General features: G+C 35.1%; 1 protein-coding gene across 1 annotated transcript in view; it reads left to right on the plus strand.

Annotated features, from left to right (window-relative positions):
- The first annotated feature begins 648 nt into the window (after positions 1-648).
- The window catches only part of LOC107666043 (nerve growth factor), a 25,204-nt gene continuing 14,897 nt past the window's right edge, over positions 649-10,955 (plus strand). Inside the window, exon 1 of the mRNA XM_016457134.1 lies at positions 649-805. The gene's annotated coding sequence lies outside the window, so the exon portion shown is untranslated. The remainder of the gene's footprint in view (positions 806-10,955) is intronic.

The following is a 10,955-nucleotide window of genomic DNA, read 5'->3' on the forward strand; positions in this document are numbered from 1 at the left end:
TTTTTTTGTTTTTTTTTTGCAATTTTTAGTTTATATCTAAAAATTGAAGAAACTAAAAATCATTGTTTCTTGCAATTCTAAGAAAAAAGTCAGAATTATGAGATATAAATTTAGAATTGTGAGATATAAACTCAGAATTCTGACTTTTTTCTTGGAATTCTAAGTCTACATCTTGCAATTCTGACTTTTTTTCTCAGAATTACCAGTTTAAATCTCATAATTCTGACATTTTTTTTAGAATTACCAATTTAAATCTCAAAATGATTGTTTTCTCTGAATTCTGCGTTTACATCTTGCAATTCCTTTTTTGTTTCCTCCACAGAATAAAAAACACAATAGAGTGCAATAGATTCCACCACAGACTTTTTTCTCAGAATTGCAAGTTTGTATTTTGCCATTCTGAATGTATATCTCTCAATTCAGTGAGAAAAATCAGAATTCAGAGAAAAAAGTTGCATTTACCTTTTTATTTGTTTATTTTGTAGCAGAAATGGGCTCCCATACCTTTAAGAATTGAAAATGGCTTTATTCCCATTGTAAACTAAAAACTTGAACCTGTCAGGTTTTAGGACCTGTGGCTTCCCCGTCCACAGAGGAGGCACTAAGACAGGGGAGTTCTGGCTCTAACTACCACAGCAATCAATTTCTCAACAACAGGAGCTGCTTCGGACGGGGTGACAAGAGCATTCTGTTTCCCCATTCAGGATTAAGCATTGGAACAAAAGTGGAATATTGAAACATAAATATAAGGCATCATCTGATAAACTTTCTGAAGTGATCGAGAGTGAAGAAGAGGAGGAGAGAGGTAGGACAGTTTGATAACACATGCATGCATTTAATACTTTACAAGAGAAGTTGTGTCCAAAAATTCTGAAGTACTTTGTGCCCATAAAAATGCTAAAACAAACTTGATTTTTAGTTGAACCTTGGTCCACTTTTAAGTTTTAGACTTAAACCCTAACCTGGACTGTTTTTTTTTTTTCATTCTTTTGCGTAATCTTCTCTTTTTTTAAATAAAATGTTCTATTCCTCTCTATACTTCATACAGGAAAAAAGTGGAGTTTATGCATGTAATTGTATGTAGGAGAGTTTATGACAATACCTATTGGAGTAACTTAGTTCACAGTCTTCAGGGGCAACCAACAATACCATTTGTCCCATCTTTGGGGGCTTAAAGTGTCTCCCCTCCCTTCAAACTTCAGGATCATCAGGTTACCATTGCGATACGGGCCAGAGCAGGGCTTTCAGCTGCAGCACACATTCACAAACCTCTACTCACACATGACTCATATTACCTCCAGGATGTAGCATCAGGTCAGTCATACCTTCAATATTTTTCATATCATGAAAGTACACAAACTTTCAGAGCTCTTTTTTGTTGTTCTGTTTTGTTTTAAAAAAACGTCTGTTGTAAGGCAGACGTGACTGTAGCCATCTCAGTTACCTACATCACTCATTACTGATTCATGAGTACCAGTCATTACAAGGCATAATATGTGTGGTACAGTATGCACATGGAAGGCATGAAACATTAGCATTCTTGTGAGGCACGCTTTGACTTTTTGTAAGTATGGTGCAGCTTGCATACATGCCATAAAATAAAAATGGCATAAAAAGGATTGAGATTGTAGTTATAAACAGATTTTTCTTTTTAGTGATGTTGAGGTGACGTCTCTGAGGTCATGCGGTCTATCACTGGATTTGTGACTGCTGGTGTCACGTGTGAAATTCCAGTGATTGCTGTTGTGTCTTTGTGATGTTTTGGTCTTCAGCTTGCTATTTTAAGAGGTTGACATATGCACTCTTTACAATCCTTCAACAAACACAAATCAAAGAGTTACGACTAGTTGAGTGAGTCACTCTTAACTCAGCCTTATGCAGACCCCATAAGTCCACAGTATGAGATTGTCTAGAAGTTTTAAGCCTTAGTCACTAGCTGAATTGTCTGCTGTGTGCTGTGAAGACATATAAACACTAAACTTTCATACTTTAAATTGCTTTATGTGCTTGAGTTAAATTCAATTTGTTACTGAGAATCTCACCTAACATTAACGTTTTTAAATATACTATTATATTGCAATCATTTCACATTCAATCTTCAAATTAATGTAGAAACAACATAAAGACAGTATATTTTTTATATAACGGCATCTTTTTTATGACTGAAGGCGAGTATGACTGATATCCATACTGCTGATGTTTCTAGGAAATTGTTCTTTTTCCCCCCTAACATTTAGCCTAACCATTGACTATAGCAATTCAACAATACAGTATAATTGAGAGCCATCAATTTTAACATTTATTAGACTTTAAAAACAACAAATTATAATTTCAGTGAACTTAAAACAGTCTTCACATAAACCCTTTATAATAAATGTCATATTCACCTGTGCCCTTCAGCAAGTAGGAAATATACAGAAATTGAATAAAGTTGTCAAAAACTAAATTAAATATAGATGAATCCTTAAAGCTACAAAAGTTATTGATTTCCTCTTTCTTCTTTTGTTCTTTGATTAACAGACATCACAGCAGCTGGGTTATTAGGTTATTTGTCTGCTATTACTTTAAGAGCTGCCGCTGCTGAAAGTGACGCGGATCTGACACGCATGCTCGTATAGTTTCACCCTCGCTTTATTATGAAATGATACAGGCTACAGCGTGCACCATCATATTTGTGCGTGCAACTGAAGAGCACACACTACGAGCATAGTATAATGGCAGACAGGACAGAAAAATATGTTTTTACTGACATATGGCCTCATCTTACCACAGTTCACTGTTGTTCTATTGAAGCTCCTCGTCACCTGTACCGTTTCAGCGCTCGTTTGACTCGCGCCTGGTGCTGAAGTGAAGTTGGAGCGCACGTCTGAAAAGTCTCCAGTTTGATGTGGTCGTAAAGAAGTTCTGTGTCTAAATAAATGCAATTCTTGTTAAGAAAAAAGAGACAGAAGCAGCAGTTGTGAGTGGGGTGGCCAACCTTAGTTCCACCCCAAAATATTTTTAACACTGTTAAACTGGAACAATTAATCGCCTGAGTTAACGCGCTAATTTTGACAGCACTAGTTTTTTTGATAATTGCATATTTTTTATGTAAAAAAATTCAGTTTTTTTTTTTGTTTTTTTTTTGCAATTTTTAGTTTATATCTAAAAATTGAAGAAACTAAAAATCATTGTTTCTTGCAATTCTAAGAAAAAAGTCAGAATTATGAGATATAAATTTAGAATTGTGAGATATAAACTCAGAATTCTGACTTTTTTCTTGGAATTCTAAGTCTACATCTTGCAATTCTGACTTTTTTTCTCAGAATTACCAGTTTAAATCTCATAATTCTGACATTTTTTTTAGAATTACCAATTTAAATCTCAAAATGATTGTTTTCTCTGAATTCTGCGTTTACATCTTGCAATTCCTTTTTTGTTTCCTCCACAGAATAAAAAACACAATAGAGTGCAATAGATTCCACCACAGACTTTTTTCTCAGAATTGCAAGTTTGTATTTTGCCATTCTGAATGTATATCTCTCAATTCAGTGAGAAAAATCAGAATTCAGAGAAAAAAGTTGCATTTACCTTTTTATTTGTTTATTTTGTAGCAGAAATGGGCTCCCATACCTTTAAGAATTGAAAATGGCTTTATTCCCATTGTAAACTAAAAACTTGAACCTGTCAGGTTTTAGGACCTGTGGCTTCCCCGTCCACAGAGGAGGCACTAAGACAGGGGAGTTCTGGCTCTAACTACCACAGCAATCAATTTCTCAACAACAGGAGCTGCTTCGGACGGGGTGACAAGAGCATTCTGTTTCCCCATTCAGGATTAAGCATTGGAACAAAAGTGGAATATTGAAACATAAATATAAGGCATCATCTGATAAACTTTCTGAAGTGATCGAGAGTGAAGAAGAGGAGGAGAGAGGTAGGACAGTTTGATAACACATGCATGCATTTAATACTTTACAAGAGAAGTTGTGTCCAAAAATTCTGAAGTACTTTGTGCCCATAAAAATGCTAAAACAAACTTGATTTTTAGTTGAACCTTGGTCCACTTTTAAGTTTTAGACTTAAACCCTAACCTGGACTGTTTTTTTTTTTTCATTCTTTTGCGTAATCTTCTCTTTTTTTAAATAAAATGTTCTATTCCTCTCTATACTTCATACAGGAAAAAAGTGGAGTTTATGCATGTAATTGTATGTAGGAGAGTTTATGACAATACCTATTGGAGTAACTTAGTTCACAGTCTTCAGGGGCAACCAACAATACCATTTGTCCCATCTTTGGGGGCTTAAAGTGTCTCCCCTCCCTTCAAACTTCAGGATCATCAGGTTACCATTGCGATACGGGCCAGAGCAGGGCTTTCAGCTGCAGCACACATTCACAAACCTCTACTCACACATGACTCATATTACCTCCAGTCATACAATGCTGAGGATGTAGCATCAGGTCAGACATACCTTCCATATTTTTCATATCATGAAAGTGCACAGCGCTCTCCTGTTTTTTTTAATTTTATCATCATTTTTCTCTGTGTTGTAAGGCAGACATGACTGTAGCCATCTCAGTTACCCACATCACTCATTACTGATTTATGAGTACCAGTCATTACAAGGCATAATATGCGTGGTACAGCATACACATGGAAGCCATGAAACATTAGCATTCTTGTGAGGCACGCTTTGACTTTTTGTAAGGATGGTGCAGCTTGTATACATGCCATAAAATAAAAATGGCATAAAAATGCTAAATTATTTTAAAGTGTAAAATTATCAAGTGTTTTATACTTCTGTGTTTTTTTAAAAGACTAGTTCACACAGAAAATAATATTCTGTCTTCGTTTATTCACCCTCACATCATTCCAAGCTCTTTATAACTTTTCCTTCTTCCATGGAACACAATAGGTACTTATAAATGCTATTATAATGAATGAGAACTGGGGTTTGTGAGCTTCTAAAAGGAAAAGCACCATAAAAATATCATAAAAGAAGTGACTTGCGTCCTTTTGAAAGCTTTGTGTGAGAAACAGACTAAAATTTAAGCCATTATTGACTTATATTTAGATATTAAGTGAATGATTTGAAATTTCGGTCTGTTCTTCATACAAAACTATCATATAACTTCAGAAGACTTTTTAGTATAGTGCGCTAGTCATATAGTAGGGACTACATGTATGGTTCTTTTTTGTCATTTTGGAGCTTGACAGCTCATCACTTTCATTATATTGAATAGAGTGACCTGGATATTCTTCAAATATGCAACTTTTGTGTTCCACAGAGTTTGGAACATGCCTTTAAATATTTACTGTAAGTCTGTAAACTAACTTACATTTCACGCTGTTTAGCCTGATGTTTATTCGGGTCAATTGCCACATAGAAAGCTAGGTTCATGCACCATGATGTTCTCCAGACGCCTGACACACTTTCAGCTTCATATTTTGAACACAACAGGTTGTCTTTTGCCCTTTAATGATGATCCAAGTTCTTGTGCCATTTCTCTTTTAGAAAGGACAGTGTTTGGGTAGGAGAAGCTGATCCTCTCACAGCCAAGTGATCTGTACAATTGGCCTATACTCAACAGGCTTTTTAGGGCTACCAGGCCATGTACACACATGCTTTGGGAGTGAGAACAGCATTTAAATGCAATTAAAAACGAATTATTGTTCTGTGTGTGTACAAAATACAGGTGTTGCATCTGGAATTTGAGATTTGACACAGTTTTGTGAACAAGAAACATGGATGCCAAATATTTAAAATGCTGGGTTATTTTTAACTATTTTTGAAGCAGTATTATTAGTTATAAAAGACACTACTGTTCAAAAGTTTGGGGTAATATTATTTTTTTTTTAATTAATAATTTTATTCATCAAGTATGCACTGAATTATTCAAAATTGACAGTAAAGACTTTAAATTGTTACAAACATTTTCTGTAAAAAAATGCTGTTGTTTTGAACTTTCATTACAGAATTTCTCAGTTTCCTCAAAAATGTGAAGCAGCACAACTGTTTTCATCATTGATAATAATAAGAAACGTTTTTTTTTTTGAGCAGCAAATCAGCATATTAGAATGATTTCTGAAGGATCATGTGACACTGAAGACTGGAGTAATGATGCTAAATATTCAGTTTTGTATCACAGAAATAAATTACAGTTCAAAATAGAAAATAATTATTTTCAATTGTAGTAATTACATTTTTTATTGTATTTTTGATTAAATAAATGCAACCTTGGTGAACACATGAGACTTCTATCAGAAACATTATAAAATCTTACCGACCCCAAACTTTTGAACAGTAATGTATAATATTGTCCTGCCATTTTTTTTATCAAACCTGGTTTAATTATGCATTTTTCATGCATTTGTATTAGTCAAGATATTTATGTTTGTGTGAGTTTTTAAAAACTCTTCTCAACTGTAAAAATTAATTTTTTAATCTTTTCATAATTTTTCATAATTTATTGATTTTTTTTAAAGGATCAAATTAGGTTGTAAAATGTGGCTGTAAGTTTTGTAAAGTGAACTTTGAGTAGTTCAGAATGAAAGTAAATACTTTAAAGTGACAAGTGTAGTTAGCTGCAGTGTGTATGTGGACATTGTAAAATCAAAAGCTGTTTCCCAACTTCTGTCCGTATGCTTTGAAATATTTATCAAGGCCCGTCAGGTACTTTAAAACTGGCCGTAACTTTCAAATTTCAACATCTGCCAACACGTTCTCACAAAAGGAAAAAAATTCCATTTGGCCTGAAATTCAAGAACTGAACAAAGGGGGAAAACTTGACTTGCCGTCTTGCCACAGACCCTCACAAGACATCACTCTCTTTGGGATTTTAGTCCACCTGCCCCCTTTCCCACAACCATCCGAGGCTTTTCAGAGGGGTTTATGGTGTCAGCCTTGAGGGGGTTATTGGTGATGACCCTGGGCCTTCCTCCTTTGAGCCAGCGATTACCTGAAGAATAACAAGAGAAATGGGTGAGAAAATCTGTGAAAGCAAACACCCCGAGAGCAAGAGGTGAAGGGGAACTGAGAGGTGATTATCAAGGCTCAGACTAAATAGAAATTAACAGCTGGATTTGCGACATCAAAATGGTTTCAAGAGGTGTTTGAAATAAGGACTGAAGGGGTACAGAAGGAAAAAAACTTTGTTTACCGTATGATAAATTTCAAGCATGTGCTAAATGGGACTTGAGTGTTCTTGGGAGTTATCATCGAGGAAGAGTGTAACAGGCAAGGGTCATTTCTGTCTCTTTTCCCTTTGAAGAACACAGAGACAGAGCTTTAAAGTGTCCTAACACGTGGTTTCAATTCAAAGGCACTCCAATAAATAGCGCTCTAAATGCATGCCATCAGTTCCCATACCGTTCTAAATCTGATTTTTGATGTAAACTATTCAGCATATTTACCATTTCTCATCCAAATAGTTTCCAGAGATGCAGGTGTTTGCCCGTGAAATATTCTCTGACACATCCTTTTATGCCACGCTCTGTAAACTATAGGAACGTGTTGGAGGCCTTTATCTCAGGCTTGGATCGCCGCCAGCCTCGATCACTCTTTTCAACCTGGTGGAGTCTGTGGCTTCAGGGAGCTGTGTGTTTAAGGACTTGAACTTCTAATTCCCCTGCAGTTGAGCTCTCAAACCTGACATAACAAGCTTGTACTGTAGTTGCTGTAATTGCGGTGTCATGTCTTGTTCGGTGGTAATGATGTCAGTGGAATGCACCTGTAGGGAATGAATTAAATGGACCATTATATCTGAGTAACACAAAACATTTACTCCCGGTAGTGGTGGGCGGTATGATCAAATGACTATGTCAGTTTCCACAAATATATTTAGCAGCACAACTGTTTTCAACATTAATGGTAATAAGAGCAGCAAATCAGCTTATTAGAATGATTTCTGAAGGATCATGTGACTAGAGTAATGATGCTGAAAATTCAGCTTTGCATCACATATAAAAATTGCATTTTAAAATATATTCATTTAGAAAACAGTTATTTTAAACAGTAATAATATTTCAGAATATTTTCTCTTTTACTGTATTTTTTATCGATTAAATGCACCCTTGGTAAGCATAAGAATAAAATTATTATTCTTAAAAAGAAAAACTTTTTTTTTTTTACTTTAGATTACACATATTTTGTATAATCTAATGAACTTAGTTTCTGTTTTTATTTTGAACTTGATGGACAATTTTAAAAATCACATTACATGTTACTCCCTACTACTGTTAATTCTGATTGGATGAGTCATGTTTGAAGCTGTATTCATTTTTTTTTCTGTCACTTGCAGACAACATAAAACTGTCCTGTACAGTGCACTCCTGTGATATAATGATATCATCATAAACTGTACAAAACAAAATTTTGACATAACATTTATAAACTGTATGAAACAAAGTCATAAGTATACATAAAAATCAAGACGAAATATTTAAGATTCATTTCTAGCCACTGTTTCACTCAGATCAATTTCAATTTAGTCAGAACAATTCTGAGACAATGATCATGTGACTCTTTGTACATAAAGTTAGATGTTATTGCTTCCACTGTACCGAAAGATGCTCTTGAGAACATTCTTAAACCATACTAGAGAATATAATAACATTTTTATTCATTTATGGAATAAAGGTTCCGCCCAAATTGTTTTTTGGCACTTACCGGTATCTATATCAACATTTTTACAATCAAGTGTATAGCGTCACACCGCCCAGTCATCACTTTCACTTTAAGAGCCGATTTTGTAGGAAAATACAGTAATTTGATCAGACTCTTCTTGGCAGGTGGCCGTTTAATGACTGTAAATAAGTCATTCTTTTGTGGTTTAACAATGATACCACTTTATAACAAGATAAGTATGTTGTTTATTGCAGGAAGACAGCATTTTACAACCCCTTGCATACGTCATAAAATGCTTTTACATTGGGGGTTTTCAGTTCCTATGAACAGGTCTTACATTTCCTGCTTTAACTTTAGATACTGTAAGTGGCTTCCTTGGAACACTAGGAAGAACATGACCCTTTTATCTGAGAAATCACATTTGTCTTAGTGATGAAGTCGGTGCGTGTTCTTGCCATCAACCAATCAACATTGCCTGCCTTCATTTCCTGTGGCTCCAGAGTGATTAGCCACATGGCATTTAGCCCATGAGCAAAGATGGCAAATTTAAATAATCTACTTTCCAGACAGACATGCAGCAGCCGAGCCATTCAAATGAATGGGATTGCAAACAAATAGCTTTCTCCAGGTATTACAGACCACCTTTCATTTAGTTTGCTGACATGTCTGTGAAGAGAGGGAACGTGGTTGAAGTTTGCAAGATGACGGAAGTTAGCAAGACAGCTGAAATCACTTACAGCACCTTTTAAGCCCTGTTTATTTTACTTTTGGAAGAATGATCTTTGCCAATGTGACAAGGATTTATTTTCACCATCTTAACATTGGAGCAAATTTCAATATTTAGAGCTGCTGAGGACAGTTGTATACATCCACCATGAAGCCCAGTGTAAATCAGAACATCTGGGAGGAACTGGGCTGTGAAGAAAACAGCTCGAGCAGGGATTGGCCAGAGGAGCACTAGACTCGGGCTCAGGGTTTGTGCACCACAAAGCAAAGCATAGCCGGGCTGTTTGATCATGACAGATTCACAACTTCCTCAGCCCTTATTTTTTTCCAAATGAGTTTTCACTCGTGACTTGTTGATAGATGATATAACTTTACTATACACTCTGTTGTCAGGGGTGAAAAAACTTCACTTAGATGTCAAAGGCAGCATAAGTATGTTTAATTTTTCATATCTAATTGATTTTTATATTGAATGTGTGTGTGTGTGTGTGTGTGTGTGTGTATGCGTGTGTATCTTTTCTAAATATATAAGCCTTTACTATCACTTTTTTCATGCATCCAGAATAAAAGTAATAATTTCTTTTTTTAAAAAAAGAAAGAAAAAAATATACTGACACCAAACATTTGAACAGTGGTGTATATTGTTACAAAAGATTTCTATTTTAAATAAACGCTGTTTTTTAAAATTATTTATTCATAAAATAATCCTGAAAAAAGTATCACATGTTCCAAAAGAATATTAAGAAGCACATCTGTTAATAAATCAGCATATTAGAATGATTTCGGAAGGATCATGTGACACTGCAGACTGGAGTAATGAGGCTGAAAATTCAGCTTTGTATCACAGAAATGAATTCCATTTTAAAGTATATTAATATAGAAAACCATTATTTTAAATTTGAATAATATTTCACAATTTTACAGTTTTTTCCTGTATTTTTGATCAAATAAATGCAGCGTTGATGAGCAGAAGAAACTTTAAAGATCATTAAAAATCTTACTGATCCCAAACTTTTGAATGACATATCTATCTACAGGTGCATCTCAATAAATTAGAATGTCGTGGAAAAGTTCATTTATTTCAGTAATTCAACTCAAATTGTGAAACTCGTGTATTAAATAAATTAAATGCACACAGACTGAAGTAGTTTAAGTCTTTGGTTCTTTTAATTGTGATGATTTTGGCTCACATTTAACAAAAACCCACCAATTCACTATCTCAACAAATTAGAATAATTCATAAGACCAATAAAAAAAAACATTTTTTGTGAATTGTTGGCCTTCTGGAAAGTATGTTAATTTACTGTACATGTACTCAATACTTGGTAGGGGCTCCTTTTGCTTTAATTACTGCCTCAATTCGGCGTGGCATGGAGGTGATCAGTTTGTGGCACTGCTGAGGTGGTATGGAAGCCCAGGTTTCTTTGACAGTGGCCTTCAGCTCATCTGCATTTTTTGGTCTCTTGTTTCTCATTTTCCTCTTGACAATACCCCATAGATTCTCTACGGGGTTCAGGTCTGGTGAGTTTGCTGGCCAATCAAGCACACCAACACCATGGTCATTCAACCAACTTTTGGTACTTTTGGCAGTGTGGGCAGGTGCCAAATCCTGCTGGAAAATGAAAT

This window comes from Sinocyclocheilus anshuiensis, unplaced genomic scaffold (genome assembly GCF_001515605.1).
Source record: "Sinocyclocheilus anshuiensis isolate Anshui unplaced genomic scaffold, SAMN03320099.WGS_v1.1 scaffold447, whole genome shotgun sequence".
NCBI classification, from domain to species: Eukaryota; Metazoa; Chordata; class Actinopteri; order Cypriniformes; family Cyprinidae; genus Sinocyclocheilus; species Sinocyclocheilus anshuiensis.